Genomic DNA, 24,497 nt, shown 5'->3' with positions numbered 1-24,497 from the left:
ATATATAGTCATTGTTGGTAACCCGTTGTATATAAGTGGAATAAACCCCTCCGGGCTGTCCCGGTTATTAGAAAATAATGTAGGCTACTTCGGTGGTAGTATGGGGTTACAGAAGAAATCATATGACAGATGGACCGACGACAACGTCAGTGGGCTAATTTGCCTAATCTTCGCGGTACTTTAGACCCCGGTGGAAACGCAGACAACCATTAGCTGAAGGAACCTTTTAGTTCCTGGTAAAGTAGTTCCTGGGACTGAAAGTTCCGGGTAATTTTGGTGGAAACGCGGCTTTTGATTAGATATTTAAAATGCACTTGTGTGACCTGGTTTTTCTTTTTCTTTCCCTTCTTTTTAAAATTTATTTTTCTTCTGCTTTTCCTAATCTGTACCACCTAATAACTGTATATTTGTGCAAACTGCCTATTCATATATATATATATATATATATATATAGATACATATATATATTTTTTTTTTTTGATATAGCCATGTGTATGTAAAAAGTTGATTTGGTCTTGGGTTGTAGGAGATGGGTAAAGAAAATATGTGTCATTTTTTGTTTCCGTTGTGTTATGTAAAAAGAAAAAGAAAAATATTGACCGTACAGATTGTTCTTGCAACCATCATGAGTACAATAAAAATATTTGAAGAAAAAAAAAAACATGGTGTCCATTGCAATATTTGCTGGAATTGGAATACACCATTTGTGTTACATCCCAGTGTTTTTTGTGCTTTGTGTTTTGTTGCTGCTGTGTTTGTTTCTGTCTCCCCTAAAAACGGGCATAATGACATCACAATCCTGAGAGACATTGCATGCCATCACTTGGCAACCAATGTAAAGGATCCCTGTTGTGAGGATGCCGGGACCGTCGCGGAGCAGCGTTATTAGAAAGATGCCGGACTATATATTGAATATGTGCATCTGAGTCTTGGTCTACAGCTCGGAGTTGCCTATTGCCTACTGTCCATGTTGTCTTTTGACTGCAATCGGCTCATCTTGACAGCACAAACTTTTCTATAATGTGTTAAGTCACTAATAATAGCCTCTGTGTTACTTTTTAGCTGTAGAAAGTTATTTTAGAGTACAGATTATAAGGATAGTCAGTGATTACCCCAGTTTCCAAACATCTGTACTACAACTAGAGGACTGACTTTTAGAAAAAAGGACCAACTTCAACTCTGCCGTGGGTTACCTGCCCTGTGAGATCCTGCAATCCTGCGCTGAACCTGTAAATATGCTTAAAGCACCTTTAGGATTTAAAAAGTCTAACTCCCTGCTTTGCTGTATAATAAACCCCTTCTTGGCTTTTATATATCACTTTGCTTAACTGGGTCTTCTTTTGGGTTGTGGTTATTGTTGTGGTGGCTTCGTGTTACGTTCAATAGTGTACACCTAGTTGTTGTAACGCATGTGAGTTACGGGACGTAACAAGTATTTGAAAATATGCAAACAATATTGCAAATAAAGAAATTTTCACTACACGAACCATTAGCTGACATTGACAGCTGATTTTTTATTGATTTATTTATTTATTTATAAATAGGCAGTGCAGTTAGCTAGCTAACACGTCACACATCCCTTCATCCCTAGTGTTGTTGTATTCATTTGTATATTGACCTGAATTAAATGTTCAGATATTAAATGCAGGTAAAATTGATGAGTTATGCTTAAAAAAATAACAACAGCAGCTGCTAAACAAAGCTCAGATACACAGTGTATTGCCGTGTGGTCACATGGTGTGGGTAAAGGTGAAGGTGGCCAATATCTGCAGATGTGGGGGCAGTTTGGCAATTTCCCCACTAATGCGTGACGTTACAATTATTATTATTACTACTATGCTATAATAATAATAATAATAATAATAATAATAAAAGAAGAATAAGAAATCATACATTTGTTTGCCTGTCAGCATATGTTCCAAGCCAAACACTTAGATCATCAGCTGCTGGTTTAGAACATACCAAAAATCAAATCCAATGAAGCTGAAGTTTGTTTTTATGCAAACTTTTATGTATATTTAAGGCCTGGGATGGATTACCAGTTGTTATCCATCAGGCAACTACTGCACACAATTTTAAACAACAGCTCAAGACTCAGTTTTTTTATTAAACTCACTTTCCTTTAAATTGTTATTTATAAAGTTTTATTTAATTTTAACTCTTTGGTTTACTCTACTGTTCTAATGATATGCTTTTATTATATTCTTTTATTTTCACATTTTTATATAATTTATTTTGTCACCATGCTTACTATGTTTTATCATTTTTATTTTATTTCATTATGCTTGGAAAGCACTTTGAGCTGCATTTTAATGTATGAAAGGTGATATATTAATAAAGCTATTATTATTATGGAATGATGTATGTGAATGGTTGAGAATGAGAATGTGTTTGCTGATGCCGATCAATGGTTGGCAGCAGCAAGAGTATCCTGACCAATCTTGCTCTGTGCATTTCATGTGTGACGTTCATTTGTAATACAAATATATAATCACAGAGGAACACACTGAAATATTTTTCTAGGACCTACATAGCGCTTTTGAAAGGAAATGCAAAATCCAAGATGGTGATTTGAAAATTGGACTGCAGTTCTACTTTCGTTCTTTGGATATATTTTTAGTATGATGTTATACATATATACATATTTAAGGTAAGCCTTTAAATTTCTTCAAATCAAAACATGAAGTTTCTTTACTGCATTACATATAATTACAAACAAAGACAGTCTGATATAACATTTATTGCTTACAAGTATGGCAAACAACATTGCAAAAGCTGTGCTAGTGACATTTTCTTGTCAAATATTTGTGGGTATGGCTACATGTTCCATTGAATGTAGCATGTGTGTGTGCGTGCGCGTGCGTAATATACACAGTTGAGGCCAAAAGTTTACATACACCCAGATTAAAGACATTCAAACTAAATTTTTCACACCAGTCCGTTTTCCAGCAAAACACCCCCACAACATGATGCTGCCACCTCCATGCTTCACAGTTGGGATGGCGTTCTTAGGATTAAAAGCCTCACCCTTTTTCCTCCATACATAGCGCTGATCATTATGGCCAAACAGTTCAATTTTTGTTTCATTTGACTAGAGAACATTCCTCCCAAAGACTAGGTCTTCTTCCTGGTGATCACCTGCAAACCTCAATCTGGCTTTTTAATGCCAGTCTTGGAGTAGGGGCTCCTTCCTTGTGCGACAGCCTTCCAGGCCATGGCGATATAGGATTCTCTTAATGGTGGATGTAGCTATGAGCCATAAAGAACAAATAAGAATCATATGTTTATTTTACCAATAAATTTACATATGGGTCCATACAAATATTTGCTTGCGCAGTTGACATTAGACTAATTAGAAATGGGCCTTTTTCCAAACACATCTGTATGTCACTATGTAAAAGAGCATATGCCAAGTGATTAAAATAGAAGCTGTAAGCTTTCAATGTGTTGGTTATGTTTCAGACAACTTGTTTACTTCTGACCTTGTCCTGTGCAGTACTTCCTCATGCAGTGTGTGAGTGAATGTGCTGACACATCCTCCCATGACAATAAAGTTCTGAACATGCTGACAGCATACACTTTGTTAGCTATTGCCCAATCAGGTACAAAGCCTACCTGTGATTAATAGACCCATACTTGGATTTATAGGCCGATACTAATAATTGTTACAAAATGGGTGCCTTTAAACAAAGTGCCCTTTGATAGTAGAGATAAGTTTACTGAAGCTGCTGTGTTCACACTAAAAGAAGAACTGGCAATAATTTTAATTTTAAATGCTTTTACGGACAGGAAAAAAGTGTCTTATTTTCAGGGAAAAAAGGGCTATGCATTATGAACATCCATACGCTTCCTAACAATATGCAAACAACGCTGATGAAAAAGCATCATGCAATGTAACATTGTAAAATTTGTGCCAGTATTAAATAAATAAATAAAATAAAAAAAAGAAATGGCAACATAAGTAAATACAAAATCTGTTTCCACATTAAATTATTTATATCTTCATTGTATTATGTATTTACACATTTAACCTCTTAGCGCAAAGCCCCTAGTGGTCGGCAAGCCGGCGTGCCGAGATTACTGAACTCAGACATTCGGTGTTACTGCAACCAAAGTATGAGTTAAAAACAGAAACGCGTTGTTTTAATTCCATTAGTAGACAATACACGACAACTATGCCGAATACGGAGTTTTGAGGTGCCACCATTGTCGCTCTGGTCGTTCATTTAACACTCACCCCCGCCCTGCAGTCTCATCTAGAAAACACCCCCCAACCTTGACATAATGAACAATATTGTCTATCTTGGCATTCATGAAAATATTCTTTCACCACTAAAAATCGTACTCCGTCATAGCAACAAGATAAACCCGACAATAGCCCTAAGATATGCCTATACAGCAGTGAAAACGCTGCTCACTCAATAACGAAATAAACAAGAAAAAGTTTTTTTAAATGATACCATGTCATTCTACAGTCAATATCTGGGACTAAATATTGAATAAATATACAAACTTACCATTGGTTTTACGCATAGAGATGTCCCTTTTGAGACTGAGTGGCCATATATTGTCTTGCACAATCCGTTTGTGAAATATACGCGCATGTGTGATGCCTGGGTACCTTCCAAAATAGCTGTGCGTAATACCACACCTGTTGTTTACGGCGTCGTCGCCCTTTTTAGTACAGTCTGGCTTGATTGACAATTCATTTATTCAGTAGGTGAGAGTATAAGCTTTCTAACGATGTATAACATGTCTATTTGTGCTTTTGGAATAGCGTTTTATAGGTCAGCGTAACCGGAAATTTTCTTATCATCGCATTCAATTACGCATTGACGTGGTAGCAGTAAAACAAAGACGCTGGTAACGAAACCTTGTCAAAGATTTTTTGAAATTTATTGGAAAATACTATTATTATTGAGGACTTCTGAGCATAGCTAAGCCATATGTTTGCTGATAGACCTAGCTGACAGTTTTCTGGTGTAAGACAGGAGCGGATAGAACTATATCATTGATTTCCTTTCTCTGTCTCCATCTACTGAAAACAGATTTCATCATTGCTATGTAAGTATTACTGCTCAAAATACTTTGGTTATATGCGTTATTTTTGAAATTGAGTGTCTTTAAATAGGTTAGTGGTATTATATAATGTGGATATTTCACACTGTAATGTAAGCGTTAGTTAGTAGTGTAATAGTTTTTGTGAAGCATGCAACAGTGATGATGTATAGAAATACATACAAGAGTTAATTACACATTTAGGCACCGCATTGTGTGACACTATTTTAGTATTATTTTTTAATCTGATAGCAATGTTCCATCTTAAAATTTCATAAGGGGCTCATTTATATGCTTTATAATGGACAAAAAGCATTTTATTTAATTTTGGACAGATTTTGGATATGTTTCTGGACCCCTAGATATTTTAGACTACTGTACTGACTGAAAGCTTGTAATTCCGACTTGAAAATGATGCAACAGTGATTTTCTTGAGTCAAAACAGTTGATTTGTAGTGAAATACGTGAATATGTTGTGATTCACAGCAATGCATAATTTAGACATTTTGGATAGATTTGGAGACGCTGGGTACACTTAGTTTTTACTTCATAGATCTTTAGTAGTTCTGCGTATCCACCCTTCGATCTGACGCACTTGTGGTTAAGGAGTTTTTGATCCAGGACATGTATAGTTTAACCTGCTGAATATTTGCAATCTCTCAGTATTTCATTGCAAACTAAAAAAGAGCAAATTGATTTTTGATTTTTTGCCTAGACAATTGCATTTGTGGCACTTTTGTTTATATTCATAATTTAGGAAGAAATAATCTCAGTTAGTATTGTAAATGGTACAAATGTCTTGCTTCATTTAAGACATTTTTCAAGTCTCTGTGATGCTCACATCTGGAGCAGGACACACCTAACTGTCTTAATAGCTTTAAAAGTTAACACAAAGTAAGGCAATTCAATACAATTCCATGGTATATGATACAAACAGTCTTTAATTTATTGATTGAGTACATTATGTTTTTTCTGGCCTACTTATATTTGAAAAATCAATCATAAGACGGTACATTATTCTTTGGTTCCCGTCGAATGTCAGCTGTATCAGCTGATGTCACACATCAACACGTAGCCGAAAATTAAAGTTGAGTTAAATATATTTATGAAGATCTGGTCGGAGTTGAACAGATTCAATCAATTGGTTAATTAATGGTCTTACAACAGGCTAACAACCCTGTTCAGTTTTACCTCCCGGGGGGGTGGGGGGGGGGGGGTCTGCACTTTTGCCTGGCTTGCAATCCCAGCAAGCTAGCATGATATATCAAAATTATGGGATCTGTTAGTCACTAAAAAGACTATTACGATTACACACATTTGGATTTATTGTTGACATACACACAATACAGTAGCTGAAAAAAACACTTCCGGTGAAAAAATTCTATTGCATATAGCCAAAACAGACTTCGACAATATCTCCCCAAATATTTACTGAACTCTCCCGTTGTTCATTGAAGACAGAGATGGGAATCCTGCGTGTTTAACCTGAAATACATTGTTCAATCTTGATACATTTACCTAAAAAGTCTGTTACATTCTACTAGGGGTGTGCTGTATCTGTATCTGTATCTGTTCAACCAACAAAATTATCTGTATCTGTATCTAAATTCGGATAGAACACCGGAAGTGGGTGTGGTTTATACCGGAAGTCACATTAAATCGGGAAAAGTTGTATTTTCTAACCTAATATTTATTGGCAATGCAATTGTTGTGCCTTCAAAGCATCAAATTGATTTAATATTGGCATATAATTAATTATTAAATATATTTCCACATCCTCATACTGTACTGTTCATATCTCTCTCTCATTTTTATTTTTTAACTAAACTAAGTTTTATGAGCTGTTTGAGCCCCACCTCCACCCCTCCTTTAACTGGGGGACATTGAACAATCAGAAACTGAAAAAAATGTTTTATAAATCGAAAGATTCTGTTTTGCATTGGAAACAGAAACTATTTACAGTAAAGATGAAAATATCCTTCAGTTGAAGGGAATAATCTTAAATTCCAATGATGCTGCGTTTGCGTTTCTTAACGTGCAGTTCGCTAGGGAATTACTTTACAACAGTAATTACATAACAGTAATACATGAAATTTTTTTTGCCTGTTTTATTTTATTTATTTATTTTTTTTCCCTACTGAACTAAGTTTGAATAGACTGCAAACCATCTGAACCCCACCACCATCCCCCCTAAACTAGCTGGGGGACACTGACCAGTCAGTTTGAACTAGGAAAATGAAGCTTTATAAATCAAAACACTCTTTTAAACATTTTCTCACTGCGCTCTTTTTGTAAGGCTATACCTCCCTAACATGGGTCAATGAATAATCAGTTAGCCAAGACCTATGGCTGATACATACAGCATACATCTTAAATGGATGAATATTGACTGAAATACAAGGTAAAATGTCGATTTTTTCAATATTTCGACTGGGTTTTTTTTTAAATGGAGGAAATTAACACATACAGCTAAAAATGATCTTTGATCTATAGGTTGTGGGGGGTTGAAAGAAATCCAGCTGCCACACCAGGCTTTTGTTTCACTAGCTCCCGCACCTGATACCTCCTCAATGTGAGAGTTTCCCTGAGTGATAGCTGGGAACGGTCAACTCTCAGCCCGCTGCCAGCTCTGCGCTGACTCGGTGGGGGCGACTACAGAATATAGCGATCACTTTTCAATAATGTGTAATAAATGAAACGTCTAGTTAGTGAAATCAAAGTCCTATGTTGCAAACAGAATGGGCATTATCTTTTAATTAGTGGTTATCTAAAGCCGCGTTTCCACCGCAGGAACTTTACCCCGGAACTAGGAACCTAGGGTGAGGCGCAAGCGCTGAACATTTCTGATTGGTCGACAACTTGCAGTGTTTTATTTCAACCGCCATTTTTAAAAATCTGCAGCCGCAAACCGATTTATTTTCATAATAACTTGAAATCAAACTTGTATGTTATGCGGCGCAGTAGTCTACTTTTGGTTATAGCCTGCCAACGTCTTGGAATTATAACGTGTGCTCTTCTGTTCTTTTCTTGCTTTAGTATTCGTTTTTATAAAATGCTAAGCATTCATGCTGGGACAGCATATTACGTACCAAAACATTCAAACGGTTTAATATGGTTGCTGAATATTTTCTTCCGGATTTTCTTTGTTAGCCCGTTGTAATTGAATCAAAACGTTTGATACAGTTATGTGAGGTATGCAGTAGTTATGCGTAATTTACATTGGTGATACAGTAAAAAGCAAACTGGAAATCACCTTCCGCACTTTTGTCAGGGTAAAATAGCAGGTTAATTCTAGTAATCGTCCCTTTTGCTTTTTCAGACTGCTGTAATTTTATGCTGCCATTCTTCAATTCCACAAAAAGACCAGGAAGACTATGGACTAATTTATGGTGCATGGTTCGCATCTGGAGGGCACACTTCGCTGCTCGGCTAGCAGAAACTTTGAAGGAAAGCAAACGGTGGCTGTACCACTGCTAATTTAAATTTTCATGCAAGTCCGAGTTTTCGTTCTATTCTTGTCATTTTGCGATTAGCCTATATGGAATTGACGATGAGAAAGTAATCAATTCAACAGCAAATTGTTTACAATGTGTGCATGTTTTCTGCTGTTGTTGCCAGTTATTTGTGGAATGTGAATGCATTCTGTCGCCTCGGATGTCAAGACATGAAAGTGAATGTTCGCATAAAAACATAATGAATGTGTTTGAGAGGATATATAAAACAGTTACAATCTGACTGTTGGCCTGTTATATCCTATTTGTTGCATAACAACGGTCCAAGTTCAACTACCAACGACAGTTTTGCTTGACAACGGTAAAATATGCCCAAACGGCTGCGGAAGAATATTTCAATTTCAGGTGATTAAATCGATAAAAATCAATAAATACAAAAGTAACCATATATAGTCATTGTTGGTAATCCGTTGTATATAAGTGGAATAAACCCCTCCGGGCTGTCCCGGTTATTAGAAAATAATGTAGGCTACTTCGGTGGTAGTATGGGATTACAGAAGAAATCATAGGACAGATGGACCAACGACAACGTCGCTTTTTCATACGTCAGTGGGCTAATTTGCCTAATCTTCGCGGGACTTTAGACCGCGGTGGAAACGCAGACAACAATGGGCTGAAGGAACCTTTTAGTTCCTTGAAAAGTAGTTCCTGGGACTAAAAGTTCCAGGTACTTTTGGTGGAAACGCGGCTTAAATGAATCCGATCTCTTTAGCTCGCTAACTTTGTGCACAAAGCAGCTGCAGTAGTCTAATAACGATAGGCATATAGCCTACTGCAGCTGCTATGTGCCGGAGTTCCAGATACAGCTAGCAGCCGTGCGTAACTGCTGCCGCCCCCCCTCTCCCTCTCTGCCCGTGTAACGTTAGATAGAGGCTATGAGAACTCGACATGGAGCTTACTTTTTTTTCCCCAAATCCGAATAATAACGAGCAACTTCCGGTAGAAGAAATATCTGTTTCCATCGCATTATTCGTGCTTTCCCGAATACCGTATTCGGATTCAGATACATCCCTACATTCTACTGTGTTAGGTTTTGCCACGTTCTCCCCTATAATTGGGGATACCTATACAGCACAGAGAATTTGGCACTTTTCAGGGTTCCCTAAAGAAATAACCACAATGACCACAGACACTCAACCCTTTAAAACATTCATTTCTCTACCTTCTGACCCCATTTCAAGAGAATTCACAAACAACTTCACATGTCCACACAATAAAGCTCCAAGCTTAGGGATTTTGCATTTTTTCCTTCTTCATCCTGCCTGATTACATCATCATACATGCTCCAGGCCCACAAAGACTAAGTCTTCCCATTGTACATTTAGGTACATCACCCAAGAAAAACATCGGATACACACACAAAATGGAAAAATAATGGACTTCATAGCTCACTCGGTAGCAAGTTTGCCTTTTGAACTTTTTGGATGAGTGACAGACCCGGGTTCAAATCACAAAACACACTTGTGGCATTCAGTCTACAATGTCAAATATTGTTCGGAAAGATCTTCCCAACACTATTGCAGACGTTCCCACAAATGCATTGCACTTGTGGGTTACTTTGCTTTCACCCTTCTCTCCAGTTCAACCCAAGCCAGCTCGATGGGGTATAAGTCCGGAGACTGTGCTGGCCATTCCATGATTTGAAGCCTACCGTCTTGTTCTTTTCTTCTAAGATAGTTCTGACATAGCCTGGAGGTATGTTCTGGGTCATTATCTTGCTGTAGGATAAACCCCTGACCAACTAGGCGTTGACCAGAGGTTATTGCATGGCGCTGAAAAATGCTGTGGTTGCCCTTTTGGTTCAGGATGCCAGTCACTCTGAGCAAGTCGCCAACTCTGGATCCAGCAAAAGAACCCAAGACCATCACGCTTCTTCCTCCATGTTTGACAGTTGGTGTCACACACTGAGGAACCAACCTTTCACCTACTTGACGCCGTACAAAAACCCTGCGTGATGAATCGAAGATTCCACTCCAAATGAGCGTGTTTTTTCAACAGCAGGAGATTTTGTGAACTGTCAGATGTCTCAACTGCTGCCTGAAAATGTCGACATGCTGATTTTCTTTAAAAAATAAAAAATAAAAAAAAAACATGTAATTGTTCTAGGCCAAAAATATAGATGAGTTCCTGTGAAAACATTTAAACTGGGTTTTGTGGCCTGGCCAACTCAGGTGTCTTGTAGTTTGGTAATGGCTTTTCAACAAAAGTTCAGACATTTGCCCCTCTTAATGAGGACATTGTTTACACATTAAGGACATTCTGATTATTTTTATTTTTATATTATTTTTCCTTTTAGTTTCAAGAAGGTAGGGATCTGCTTTTTTTTTTTTAAAAAGCACAATTTTAAGCACAAGTTAAGAGATTTTGAGATTTTATTTTTGCATTTTGCACTGGAGTCTGCAGAATAAGGGAAAAACTGCAAGAAAAAAGAAATGGTTTGAAAACAGCTTTTTTGTAAACGTACATGCCTAAGGAGGAATAAATAAGAACTGTGAGATCTTAGTTTGTTTTCAGTCTTACTTTGTTGAATATATTGTGAGTGTATCGAACCGTGAGCCCTGAATCGCCTATCGAACTGAATTGTGAGTTGACTGTATCGTTACACCCCTAGTTGATAGTATTTAGTTGAGTTATTCAATTTAAAATTAATTTATTGGATTATTTCAAATCTAATTACAGTTCTGTATTCAAGGATCACCTTTTAGGGGTCACCCTCAGTTAGCCTGTTAGTGGCACAGCACTCTGAATACTGAGCCTGAAATAACTAGAGATCAGCCTTTATCAACCTCAGCACTTAAAATTATTTAGAGGGAATTGACCCTCGGCACTTATGAATTCAGATGTCTCTATTTGACTTTGTTGGTGGATCATTCCATCAGTATGAGAGAGGAAACACAATCCATACAAACACATAAGTTTTAATGACCAATAATTCTGAAAATTAAGCAGTTTGGTTGTAATATGGGATAGCATACTGCCAGAGTATAGCACAATACATCTCTGTACACATAATGTAGCATGTGGTGACAAGTCAGACAGTAAAGTATTAGTATTATGGTTAATAAATGATACACTTTCTCAACAAAGTTGCTGGGTACCGCTACACTGAAACTAACTATGAACAAATACAATTCTATGCACGTAGCCTACGATTAGTAGGTGGCACACAACAATCAGTTACATCGACTCATAACAGAAATGTCTTTAAAACTGCAATTAGTTTTACTGTCCAGCAGCTGTGTGGTTGCCAGATGGTTAGGTGAGGGTAAAAAAATTAATTAATAAAATAAAAAAATAAAAAAAATAAATCTAAAAATAAAATTAATTAAAAATTTAAAAATTAATAAAAATGTTCAGAATGCTAAACGCCTTGTGCGGCAAAGTGCTTGTGCAACTTTATTCTTCTGCAGTAAATTAAGCAATATGTGAGAATATGTAAGTTTTAAAGCAGTGGCTTGTACGTTAGTTTAAAGTAAAGTCTTAACAAGCCGATAGGGTGACGATTTAAATGTATGAAAAAAGCAAGCAATGAAACAGTGTAAATGGTTATAATAGCAATGTAGTTTAAAAGCAAGGATTAGCAAAAGTGCAAAAGTTGCACTTTTTGGCATTTTCAAAGCCTAAATCCAATGGCATGGCGCTCAGTTTCATTGGCCCTCATTTATCAATCTAACGTAGAAACCACCGCAGATCCGAGCGCAGAAATCATCTTACGACAGGGTTCACGTGTGATTCATGAAACTTTCGTATCTCGTCAATCACAGCGTAAGAATGATCGGGTGTTGATAAATGTGGCGGCTGAAAACAATCGTCATTTAAATATCACGCCCCTATATATTCTCGGTTTAGGAGGCCTCGCCCCTAGAGTTTACGACATGGAGAAGCGTAATACAGCCAAGAAGAGGAATTTTTCCGAACTGGAAATAGAATCTCTAACGTCCCAAGTTCAATTGAACCAATTAGTTCTATTTGGCAGCCTAAAAAGTGGCATCAAAGGAAGTCTGAAACAAGCAGTGTGGAAGGAAATCACTGCTGCGGTCAACAGCGTTTCCGTGGAGAATTGAACTCCACCTGAGGAGTTGGAATATTTAATTTATACATCCGTGATGTGTGTGTGTGCATATATATATATATATATATATGTATATATATATATGAAATAGTAATATAATGGCTTATATCGTAATTCTTTACATTTAGGTCAAGAAAAAATGGTCAGACCTGAAACTCGCCACCAAAAAGCATATTGCAGCCCTTCGGCGCAGCACCCAGCTGACTGGAGGAGGCCAGCTGGATCCCAGCCTTGCATTGACGCAGACTGAGGAGCGAGTGGCCGCGCTTATCGGGTCTGCTTCCATTTTGGGCATAACAGGTGGCAGAGGAGACACAGACTGTGTCCGAGCCGGATAATGGTAAAATTGAATAGCCTAGGCTACTAGTATATAAATAATTACACGGTTGCAGGGTTTATTTTTCTTCATTTGAATGATGTTATAAACATGCTTTTGTTTGTCACTGTTCACACAAAAAAATTGTTTCAGATGAATCACAGCCAGGCACCAGTGGTGTTCAGCCTTCGGCTACACAAACCGGCCTGGAGCCAGCCCCACAGAGTCAGGCAACCAAGAGCTGTGAGAGAGTGTCCTTCGCCCCCCGTGCTGGACCACCACGACCCTGGATTCTGACAGCAGAGGTCCTGGAAAAACAGACAGAAATCTGTCGGTCAATGGTGGAGATAAATCGCTCACTTCTAGCGATCAACGACACTTTAAAAGAGATCAACGAAACTTGAAACGTGCATCACATAAATAAAATGTTTGACTAAATGTTGTACATTGTCTGTTTCCCATATTGAATAACCTACTTGCCAAACATAAGTATTAACACTTTACATTTTAGAAGCGATGAATGAGGTCCTGTCTCCTTCGTATAGCCCCCCAGTTGGGGCTATGCTGGCCATGGCTCTCTGGGCATAGGTTCATCTGGCTGCATCGGAACATCAAATGGCACCCCGTTATCCTGCGCAATTATTGTGCAGAACCCCACAGGCCAAAATTATCTTGCACACTTTCTCTGGCGTGTACAGAAGAGTTCCCCCCGCTGATCCTAGACAGAGCCATCTGCCCTTAAGCAACCCGATGCAGCGCTCCACCGTAGCCCGTGTGCGTATATGCACTGTTAAATCTGTGCTCCTGCTATGTTGCAGGTTTTGCCAGTGGGGTTACCAGGTATTCCATGAGGGGATAACCTTTGTCACCTAGTACAGGAATCACACAAATGTTAGTCGTTGGAATACTTTTAGAACATTAATTTAACGCAGCACCGAGGAGATGACTCCGGCCCTGCAGTGCACCCTCCTGTAGCCGTGTCCCTACGCTGCTATTTTGCCAAATTAAGGAGTTGTGCGTCCCCCCGGGCCACCGGGCTACCACGTTTAGGAGCGAGAGTCTGGCATCACAAATGACCTGAACCGGCGCGTAGAGGTCTTCTAACAGAGCCAGATCTGCCATTGCCGAAATTTGATGGCTGTCATAAAATTGATTAAATAGGTGAGTGAACAAGCATCTAACCTATCATATTGCAAATTGGCTAGCCTACCCATTGCTTTTAATTGCTTCATTTTAATTGCTTGTAATTATGTCACCAGTAGCCTAGCCTAACAAGTAGGCTATCTCAAAATGAAAGAGAAATTAATCTCATAGCCTACACCAAAAAACTGTTAACCCTGTTAATTGCAAACAATTTGAAAATGCCTATTTATGTTGGGGATATATGACACATAGTTTTGCCATAGGCTACATATTTTTAAGTGATGAATATGTGGCTGCATATGCTTAGATGCCAGTCAGAATATGGTCTAATAACAACTCTCCGACTCAGACAGATTTACTATGCTGCACTGCAAGTCCACGCTGACATGAAAACTTGCGTACACGAGTTGAGACTTGACGTGAGATATGATCATAGCTTCCGCTCACGTCCAAATTGATAAATGCCAAGCTTTGCGTGGAAATGACCGTACGCCCAGTTTTCTGTCGTACGTTCGTTTCGTAAATGAGGCCCATTGTGAGGAAGCTGAGGGAATCTATGTAACGCTGCTCAAATGCATCATCGGTGATACAAGGAAGTTTGCTGCCTTAACCCTATAATGTGTGGTGTGATGCCTTGTTTAATTAAGTGTTGCACAATTAGGTAACCATCATAACCCTTTGAATTATGTGTAATAGCCTAAACGTGTACCCTTTGTATTTCGAGGTGCAGAATCTACGGAAAAAGGCCTCTACACAACCGTGACCCGCTGCTGTCCAACGCACCCCTTAAAAATCAATACAGCATATAAAATTAGCAACATGTACACCATCATCCTGTCGGCTCTCAAAGTCGTAAAACAGCGTTTGCTCGGCTGTTCAGGTTTGACTTGCTGAATGTAACAAACATGCCTACTATCAGCAACCAGCTCATCATTACAGTTGACGCAACGCTTCACACTACAACGATGTGGTACAGGTTTTTTAGCACTGACAATGCACATCCTGCCACACTGCTTGCAATAGGCTACTTGTATGTGCGCTCATTTTACCAGTAGAATTATTCGGTTTGGCAACTTTATGCTCTGTGTAACAAAAGTCTGACCGACATACAAGTCCACAGTCTTTACACTTTACCGTTATTAAAAGGTGCGAAGAACAATCAGCACTAAAACAAACATTACAGTAGTACTTACATCGGTCGTTAACTTTTGCTGTAAAAGGAGTTTAGCAGTAATAACACACATTTGCAGTGCCTAAGAAACCTTTCAACGACTTCATACCAAAGTAATGTTAGATTTCTAGGTACAAAAACACAGTCTTTGGATGCAGCTCTGGGTTTGTTTGAAATTTGCAAAAGACATTCTGTGCATTACGGTACCAAACAACAATTTACCTTTAACAGCTGTTCAGACTTTTGTATGTCTGAAAAAGACACTATATCCTGCACGCCCAGGCCTACTGATGTCTGTAAATGTATGGCGTATTGCTCCATCCGCTCTACCGTAAATTCCGGATTTAACAGTTTAGAAAAACAAATGGCAAAGCAGAGGTTATTTTCACGGTTGTGACTTACAAAGAGACTTTTTTTTTTTTTTCTTAAAATCTAATTTCTGAGACTGGCTATTTTCCTATGGGCACCACCATTTGGGTTTTGAACTATCTGAACCAGCAGTTCCAATGTATCATCAGAATGGATTTCAAAATCGCTCTGAACCAGCTCTTCAACCATGCCCAAAAATGTGTCCAGATCGACACTACCACCATTAGCAATTATGGACACACCCCCAGACAGGGAGTCAGCACGCAACTCCAGCTGAATCACATCATTGGGTCTTGCCAACTGCATAGCTCTATGCAATAAACGATCTAACATGTTGAGCAGCACATTATAGAAGTCCTCATAGCTGTCCACGTTGTGTAAGGATGCAAAGTTAAACCGTTGCCTAATTTCAACACAATTAAAGGAGGGCCTTTGCACCACTACCATGTCAGGGTCACAAATCACCTCACCAACATCATCATAACTATCAGCATCATGCACATCACCAGAACCTTGTGGGTTATCATCAGCTGTAGATGTTAGTGGTAATTTATTAAGATGGTTTAGTTGATCCTAAGATTCCTTAATCCTCATTAAGATTCATTCCTGGTTTAGTTGATCCAAAACTTAATTCAAAGTAGTCACCAGCTAGTTCATGCATGTTGTAAGTATCCTGGTTATTATTATTAACAAGCTGTAGCAGATCTGGGTTTATAAAAGCATTGTGAATGTTTTCAGCAGGCGTACCTGATCTGGTTGTTGCCTCTGTGCCATTTCTAATATTTTTCAAAGAATTTCTGAAACACTAAGACGTTGTTCGGACAAACGAAACTCACAGTCCTGCAACACTGCGAGACGTTGTTCAGCCAAATGCAACTCACAACTGAAGATTTTCAGTGCTTCCAAATGGACCTTAAAGGATCGCCTTTCAGTGTCCTCTGGCTTCAGGAGTATTGCTTCAACAGCTGGTTGCTCCTGGAGGTGTGATGTCCGGGCCTGTTGGTTGATTTCCTCAGCACCGCAGTCCTCTCTGTGTCCAGGGGCTTCCTCAGTTGTAACTGCAGTAAAGCCCAATATTTAGCAGTTTTTGTTTCAAACCATACCTTTCATCAAAACTTACAAGTATCACAAGTTCTAAATAGACTTACCACACTCTTCAATCAGTGTAGGGTTTTGTGTTGTGATCTGTTTCACCACCGTTTCTTCCAAGGCCCTCTTCCCCATGTGGTTCTCAGGACCGGATCCTGTAGAATTAGTATCATTTTGTCTAAAATGCATACAAAACAACAGTCTGTTAACAAGCGTACTTGAAATAATTCTCACCACTAAAAAGTTTCCTTTTTTTGCTGAGATTTAGGCGGGATTTTTTCACCTCTTCAAAAGTTTTTTCTGGTTCTTCTGAGCCTGTATAATAAAGAATATCTGTAAATAACGAAATCCTTCAACCAGCATACTGAGCAGTTTAAAGAAAGGATTCTTACGAATAAGTGTAGGTGTTGATAAGCATGCGTTCTCCTTGGCAGGGTTGATCCGCCCTTGCTCTGGTGTTTGTGGATTCGTTGGTGGACTTGGCACCAGCTCTTCATCCATTGTCAAGATCTCTAGAACTGGTAAAGTTATCCTGTTTTATAAGAAAAATCAAAAGGCGGTCCCATGAGCAATGTCGTTAATGCATATGCAAATTGCTAACCCACCTTCATTCGTGATTTGAATGCTGGACATACCTGTTTTTTTAATTTTTTTATTTTTAAACACTTTAGCTTTAACATACTTTTGCTTAAAGTGTATTTATTTCAGAGCATTAGAAAAAGAAACTCAAATAAATGTGGATACTTACAGGATGCATCGTAAAAGTCGATTCCAGGCATTTTTGATTGTAGTTTGAACTTCTCACCTAAGAAAAGAAGCACCAAAGAAGAAACACAATTTTAACTTAAAACCCTTTTTTACCTTGCTTTCAACCCATGTTTTTTTCCCACATGGGGTGCTGAAAAACTTAGTTTAGGCCAATTATCTGTAAAGAATACAGAAAGAATGTTTGAATTTTATACATGTTAATATTGTAAAAATGTGCAATAATTTTCCTCAGTGAGAATGTGCATATAAAATGCACATACTTTGGAGATCTTGGGTCCCAACACAGACCACAGTTTGAATGGCTTATTATCTAAGAGCTCAGTGCACTCTTGTCTAGCTGACAGCAGACACATGAAGTTTCTCTATGATACTACATCATGACTGTGTAAAGGAAAAAAAATTTAGCAGGTCAATTCCAAAGAGCAATGCAACTTTGTAGTTGCCACTGGACAAACTGTCTAAGCACATGTGGGGAAGAGTCACTTGAGATCAACGTTGCCTAATGAGCTCTCTGGCTGCACGGGCAGGAAGCCCCTCCAACAATGAACAATTATGGCATTATTCAATGAACCAGGAGTGTTCCAGTTCAGGGTAGAAAAATATAAACTTCCTGCCATTAGCAAACCCCTGCGGATACTGCAATTTCCTTGGAAGCTGAACTCCAGGCAAAACAACACACAGTGACCCTTATATAGAGAACTCAACATAAAGTATCCGGTTGCTATGCTAATAAATATATTATTTCAGCTTTTTAGACCCTGTACAATAGCAGTGCATTTATGCCACCTGTGCTATAGGGTGTCACTTGTCAATTGCATTACCAAAGAAATAGTATAATACTCAGTGTTGTTGTGCGGTCCCAATAGTAGTGCAATTCATTTCATTTCAGCTTAGTTTGTAATAATAGTTTGTAAGTCTGGGGTTAGTTACAAAGTACACAAAACCATGTACTGAGAAAATCAGTTTCAGTGTACACTCTGAGATCATTTGTTTTCACTGCATTAGAAGCAGGGATGAGGAAACAGTGTTTGCATAAATTTGCAATTTTTGTTTATATGGTCCAAAATTTTGGAAACACTGAAATGTATAGAAATGTAAGATTTCAGCAGTGAAAACCTCAGATGATTGGGCAATTAAGGGAGAGGCATATAATGAGATGAGAATATTCTGAAAGACAACTGTGGCAAACAAGCCTGCCACAGGCCACCGAAGTGGCTTTCCAAGGGGCCCTCCAGCACAGAGACACAGGGAGATGATGTTCAAACAGTCCACATTTATTTACAAGGGTGGCAAGATGGTACAGCCAAAGAGCAGATGTTAACACTGTCATGACCGAGAGGCTCTCCTTTGTGTGGGTGGGGATGGCAGATTTAACCTGTGCGCACTGATTGCCTCACTACGCACAGGTGCAGCCACCCCTGTTCCCGGGTCCAATTAGCCTGGCCAATTATCTAATTCCTAAACAATTATCTGATTAGCCAGGTCTAATTAGCTTGACCCAGGGCAGGTGTGGCTGCTAACACCAGCCATCCCCACACCACAACAACACACTAAAGTCATGCTGAAGAAAGACATAGAGTGGTTTAGGGTTTCAGTTGGCGCTGCCAAATTTGCAAATATTTTTTTTGTATTTCCACAGGAACTACTTGTTTGCAAAACCACCACCAGGCAAATGTGAGCACTCAAAACCATTTCTGACCATTAACACTTCAACCATGGGACTGTAAACCACTGCAGGTGTTCATTTGGGTTAAGATCTGGTGATTGCGAAAGGGGCATTGTCATCCTGGAAGAGAACACTTCTATCAGGATAGAAATGTTTCATCATAGGTTAAAGGTGATCACTCAATAATGTTGTATTGATTTGCAAGGACCCTTCCCTCTATGGGGACAAGTAAACCCAAACCATGCCAGAAAAATGCTCCTCACAGCATAAAAGAGCCACCGGACCACCTCACTATTTTTTTTCATGACAAGCAGAAAAATTGTGGGCAAATTTTTCTGCTCGTCATGACCACCACTGACCGCCCACTGGCACAACATAGTGTGCTACTGCGCTTTGCTTGCCTTGGGAATCGCTCATTGCTGGATTGCTGTTGACTGCAGCCACTAGAGGCGGGTCTCTCAGAAATACTCCACCTATCACTAAGCCTCCTGTGTTTTGTGTACTCACTAGAGCCCGCCCTCCCAACTTTGATGGGTGAAAGTGACGGTTTTAATTTCAAGCCTTATTTCATGTTGCACATAGCGTCATTGAAATAAATAATAAAATAAATACATACGTACATTTCATGCCTTATTTAATTATTTATGCTCAGATTTCATTTTATTATTATTTATGTATTGTCACATTACACAATATATTTAATTATTTATAGATGTATTCATTTATTTAATTTTGTCCAAAATATTCCTCCATAGATGACCACTGTCCTCTCCTGGAAAAAGATAGTTTGTCTCCTTGAGGGAGGGAGCACCTGCCCAAGATGGAGGCCTTCACGTATCTTGGGTCTTATTCATGAGTGAAGGAAAAAGGGATTGGAAGATTAACCGCCATCTAGGCGCAACAGCCACAGTAATAAGGCCATTGTGTCAGACAGGCATAAGGCAAAGCTCCTGATTTACCAGTCAAAATCTGTCCCTACTCTCACCTATGCTCACAAGCTGAGGGTAGTGATCGAAAGATTGAAATCAGAAATGCAAGCAGCTGAAATGGGGTGTCTCCATAGGGTGATGGGGCTTACTCGCCTTGATAGGGTTAGGAGCTCAAGCACCTGAGAAGACCTCAAAGTAGTGCCACTGCTCTTCCACATTGAAAGGAGTCAGTTGAGGTGAATTGGGCATCTGATAAGGAGTCAGATCAGCTGGTTCTGGCATCTGATAAGGATGCCTCCTTGGCGCCTCCATTTGGTGTTGGAGGCACGGCCATCCGGGAAGAGATCCAGGGGCAGACTTAGGACATCCTGGGGAGATTACATCTACAGTCTTGCCTGGGATCGCCTTGGGATCCCCCGGGATGAGCTAGAGGAAGTCACTCAGCTGCTCTGCTTGCCCTGTTGCCACCGTGACCCTGATCTTGACTAAGCGGTTATAAAATTAATGGAAAACACTGAAGGGGTAAACACTGATATACAAACAGCTCTTGACTGCCCTGGTGTAGCCTCTATTGCAGTTGGGGAGGCAGTGAAATGGCTTCCTTGAGCCCTTATAGCACACCATATTCATGCAGTATTGACTGTTGTCAATGAAGAACATGCCAGGAGAACCCGTACCATGTTAAAGGGGAGATACCATCAATCAGAGGTAGAAGCACATATGCCAGTTCTGACACTTGTATGGGCCTGCCAAACAGTTATGGGCTGATCATGCTGCATTAACCTGTTGAAGCCAAGAGACGCAAATTGCATCAAAAAACATCTTTAATCTCCGTCAAACAACTCTCTTATTTCTGAAAGTAGGATCACTTTCTTTTTTTTGTTATGCACGGAAGACTTGCAACAAATATGTTGAATCTACTGACATTAAAGCTAGGGCTGCATTTTGAAAACGACGCCTACTTTTGCCATGTTTACACTGTTCTGTCACCACGAATAGTAGCTACAGAAAACTTCCGAAACATGACTTCAAAATAACTAAGGTAGTTCACGCCATATTTCATTCTATTGAGAAAGATGATGGTTCGGGAGATGAGGATTTGTATTTTCTTGCAACGATTCAACTATTCTAATAGGTTACGTGTCTTTACTGCTTGTGGAATAAAATATGAATGTTACAAGCTACTTATATATTCTACCGCTATTTACTATGACAGCTACTGGAATATATAAACTGGCAATACAGGGAATAAAAAACCTGCAGTTATTCTCAAACTGTTTGGTACATTGAGATTTCATGTCACTTTTACTTTTGAAGCAGACTGCCAGCTGCTTCAATAAGCTCCCCCTGGGACAAGTTATTCGCAAACATGACATTCATTTCCACTGCTATGCAGATGACACCCAGTTGTATCTATCAGTTAAGCCTGATGAAGTTGTCCAGCTGTCCAAGATCAAAGCCTGTCTTATAGACATAAAGGGATGGATGACCCAAAATTTTCTCTTGCTAAACTCCGATAAGACCGAGATAATGGTAGTGGGGCCTAAGTCCCTGAGATGCAAACTATCTGACTATATGTTTAACATTGATGGGATCTCCATTACTTCAAGTGCTGTAATCAAAGATTTTGGTGTTACCTTTGATCCAGATCTTGCATTTGATATACATATTAAAAACATCTCTAGGGTTGCTTTTTATCACTTGTGAAATATCTCTAAAATTCGGAAAATACTGTCCTTACATGATGCAGAAAAGCTAGTTCATGCTTTTGTTACTTCAAGATTAGATTACTGCAATGCTCTTTCGTCTGGATGTGCAAATTCCTCTCTGAAAGGGCTCCAGCTAATTCATCCGTTCGCAGGGAACAGGCCTCCTTGTTATTCCTAGAATAGCTAAAAGTACCATAGGTGGTAGAGCCTTCTCCTAACGTGCTCCCCTCCAGTGGAACAAGTTTCCTGCCCATGTTCGGGGCGCAGACACTATCACCTTATTTAAAGCTAGGCTCAAAACGTATCTTTTTAGTCTCTCCTATGTTTGAGGGGCAGGAGTGGGTGGCGGGCATAGCTATAGAGTCTCTGGTGGACTGAGCGGTTAGTGCTGTCACTGGATCATCATTGGTATTGCTGTGTTAAGCTGAACCGTTCATGATGATTGTCTCAAGCCTGCCCTCATGGCTACGTTGGCCCGTCTCTGTTTCCCTTAGCTATGCTGCCACAGCCTTATTCTGCCGGGGTTTTCCTTATTGCACGCAGGCACCTCTGTCTCTTCTGCTCTGCTTGCTAATCTACCATTTGAACCCCCGAACAATGCATTTTCATGTTCCTCGGTTCTAGGCACCTGCCTGGAGCTCTACCCCTAGTTTGCTGTGCACCAAGCCTGTCCCCGTCTGACCCTGCCACCCATTGGTGTTCCTGCCCATCTCTCTACGTGACCGGAGTCACCTTTGCTTGGACTTAATTCATTAATATTCGATTGGCTGTTTATGTATTATAATTTATCTGTTTTCATGTAAGCCATTTCCATAAAAAACCGGTGCCTGCCCGCGGCAGATGGGTTCCCCCTCTGAGTCCAGTTCTGCTCAAGGTTTCTTCCTGTTATCAGTCAGGGAGTTTTTCATTGCCACTGTTGCCCTAGGCTTACTCTTTGGGGGCCGGTTCTCTGTAAAGCTGCTTTGTGACAAAGCTCCTTTGTTAAAAGCGCTATACAAATAAAAATTGATTGATTGATTGATTGATTGAACAGCTTGTAAACTAATCATTCAGTTTATGACAAAACAATTTGTACTTGAAAAGTTATTCATAGAGTTTTTATGATAATTATATATCATGCTAATTTATTTTTATTTTATCATTTGTTATTGTTAAACATAATTATTGCTTGAATTGGTTGCATCCATCCATTATCTATACCCGCTTATCCTGGGCAGAGTCACGGAGGGGTCTCCAATCATACCTGGAGGAAACCCACGCGGACATGAGGAGAACATGCAAACTGCACACAGAAAGGTTTGAGATTTGAACCCACAACCTTCTTGCTGTGAGGCGACAGTGCTACCCACTGCACCACCGTGCCACCCAAATTGGTTTCAGTATCATCAAAATAAAAGAAAATGGTTTTATTTTACCATTTCAGTTCTCTTAACATAATTCCGCCAGGTAATATGCTGATATTTTTTTTACCATTATAAAGCAATGGTACGTTCTATTGACATGACTGTATGATATTGTTACTTCATATGACCTATTCATGTAATGTATATCATATCCAGGCCAAAACCTGGACATTTCCTGATATAGACAAGTCTTGAGGAAAAAATTAGGGGTTGCATGAGGTGTTATCTATTAGATAAACCTGTTTAATCTGTAAAAAACTGAGGATAGGGAAAAAATGGCAATCAACCTAGGTTACTTAAGGGTTAATCAAAGGAACTTCTCATTGGGTTAGCCACATAATTTTCCACACCCAACTAGAAAACTTGACTGAGAGGGAAAACTAGAAGGTTTAAAGGGGAGTCCCTAGAGAGTAAGATAGCTACAACACATTGCATAACTGGTGTTAGAAACCCTTCCGATACACCAAATGGCATGTCAAGGTCACCAACAATAAGAAACCAAAACTTGTCATGTTAAGATCACCAACTGTAAGAAACCCCTCTGGAACCCAAACTGGTTAAGGAATGCGTGTAGTCTTACCCGGTACCACAGGAACAGGATTCATTTAACCCCTGAGCGCAAGCGGTGGTCTGCACGCCGGCATGCCTATATTGCTCAACTCAGACATTAATTGCTCCTGCAACCAAACTGAGTGGAATTCTAATATAGTGAACTAAAGCTGAAATAAATGTCTCTAATCGATTTTTAAAAAATTACCTCTGATGTGAACAAAGTAGATGCTCTATTTGACTTGCCAAAAGAAATGTATGGTAACATGAAATGTGCGGAGTTGTGATAAACTGAGTTTGAATATCTTAAGCCTAGGTGTACGTAAAATTTTGGCCTCAAGTGTATACAGGGTTTCCAAGCAGGGGCAAAAGTCAGGATGGGTAGATCTTAGAGAGGGTAGTAGTAGCTTGCTTTTAGGTAATTTCCTCAGCACTGGAATGTCTAACTAAGATAATTTTCACTGTTTGTAAGGTAAGAAGTTGCTTTTTTTAGAGAAACAACACTTTTTGCATTTGACATTGTATTTACATACATTGAAATGCTCATTTGCAAATGCTCATGATAACTCATTCAGTTCAATGGAAATAACGCATAATTAATGTGACTTTTGCTAGCTTGTATACAAAGAGCAGACAGATTGCTTAGGGATCAGAGGGGAATTTTAGCAAAATCAATACCTCACTGTAGTATTAGCAGTTGTTTGACTTGTTTTGGACAGTTATTGGATTATAAAACACCACAA

At 39.2% G+C, this 24,497-nt stretch overlaps 1 protein-coding gene across 1 annotated transcript in view; it reads right to left on the bottom strand.

The window, feature by feature from the left end:
* The window catches only part of LOC118221799 (angiotensin-converting enzyme-like), a 157,029-nt gene extending 139,146 nt beyond the window's left edge, over positions 1 to 17,883 (bottom strand). The window contains exons 1-5 of the mRNA XM_035407189.1: positions 17,759 to 17,883; positions 17,479 to 17,535; positions 17,123 to 17,262; positions 16,790 to 16,908; positions 16,523 to 16,699 (exon numbers count right to left, since the gene is read on the bottom strand). The gene's annotated coding sequence lies outside the window, so the exon portion shown is untranslated. The remainder of the gene's footprint in view (positions 1 to 16,522; positions 16,700 to 16,789; positions 16,909 to 17,122; positions 17,263 to 17,478; positions 17,536 to 17,758) is intronic.
* Between the last annotated feature and the right edge of the window lie 6,614 nt (positions 17,884 to 24,497).

The sequence above is a fragment of the Anguilla anguilla genome, chromosome 2 (assembly GCF_013347855.1).
Source record: "Anguilla anguilla isolate fAngAng1 chromosome 2, fAngAng1.pri, whole genome shotgun sequence".
NCBI lineage: Eukaryota > Metazoa > Chordata > Actinopteri > Anguilliformes > Anguillidae > Anguilla > Anguilla anguilla.
The sequence above is the reverse complement of the archived record's forward strand: the minus strand, read 5'-3'. Positions and strand labels throughout refer to the sequence as shown.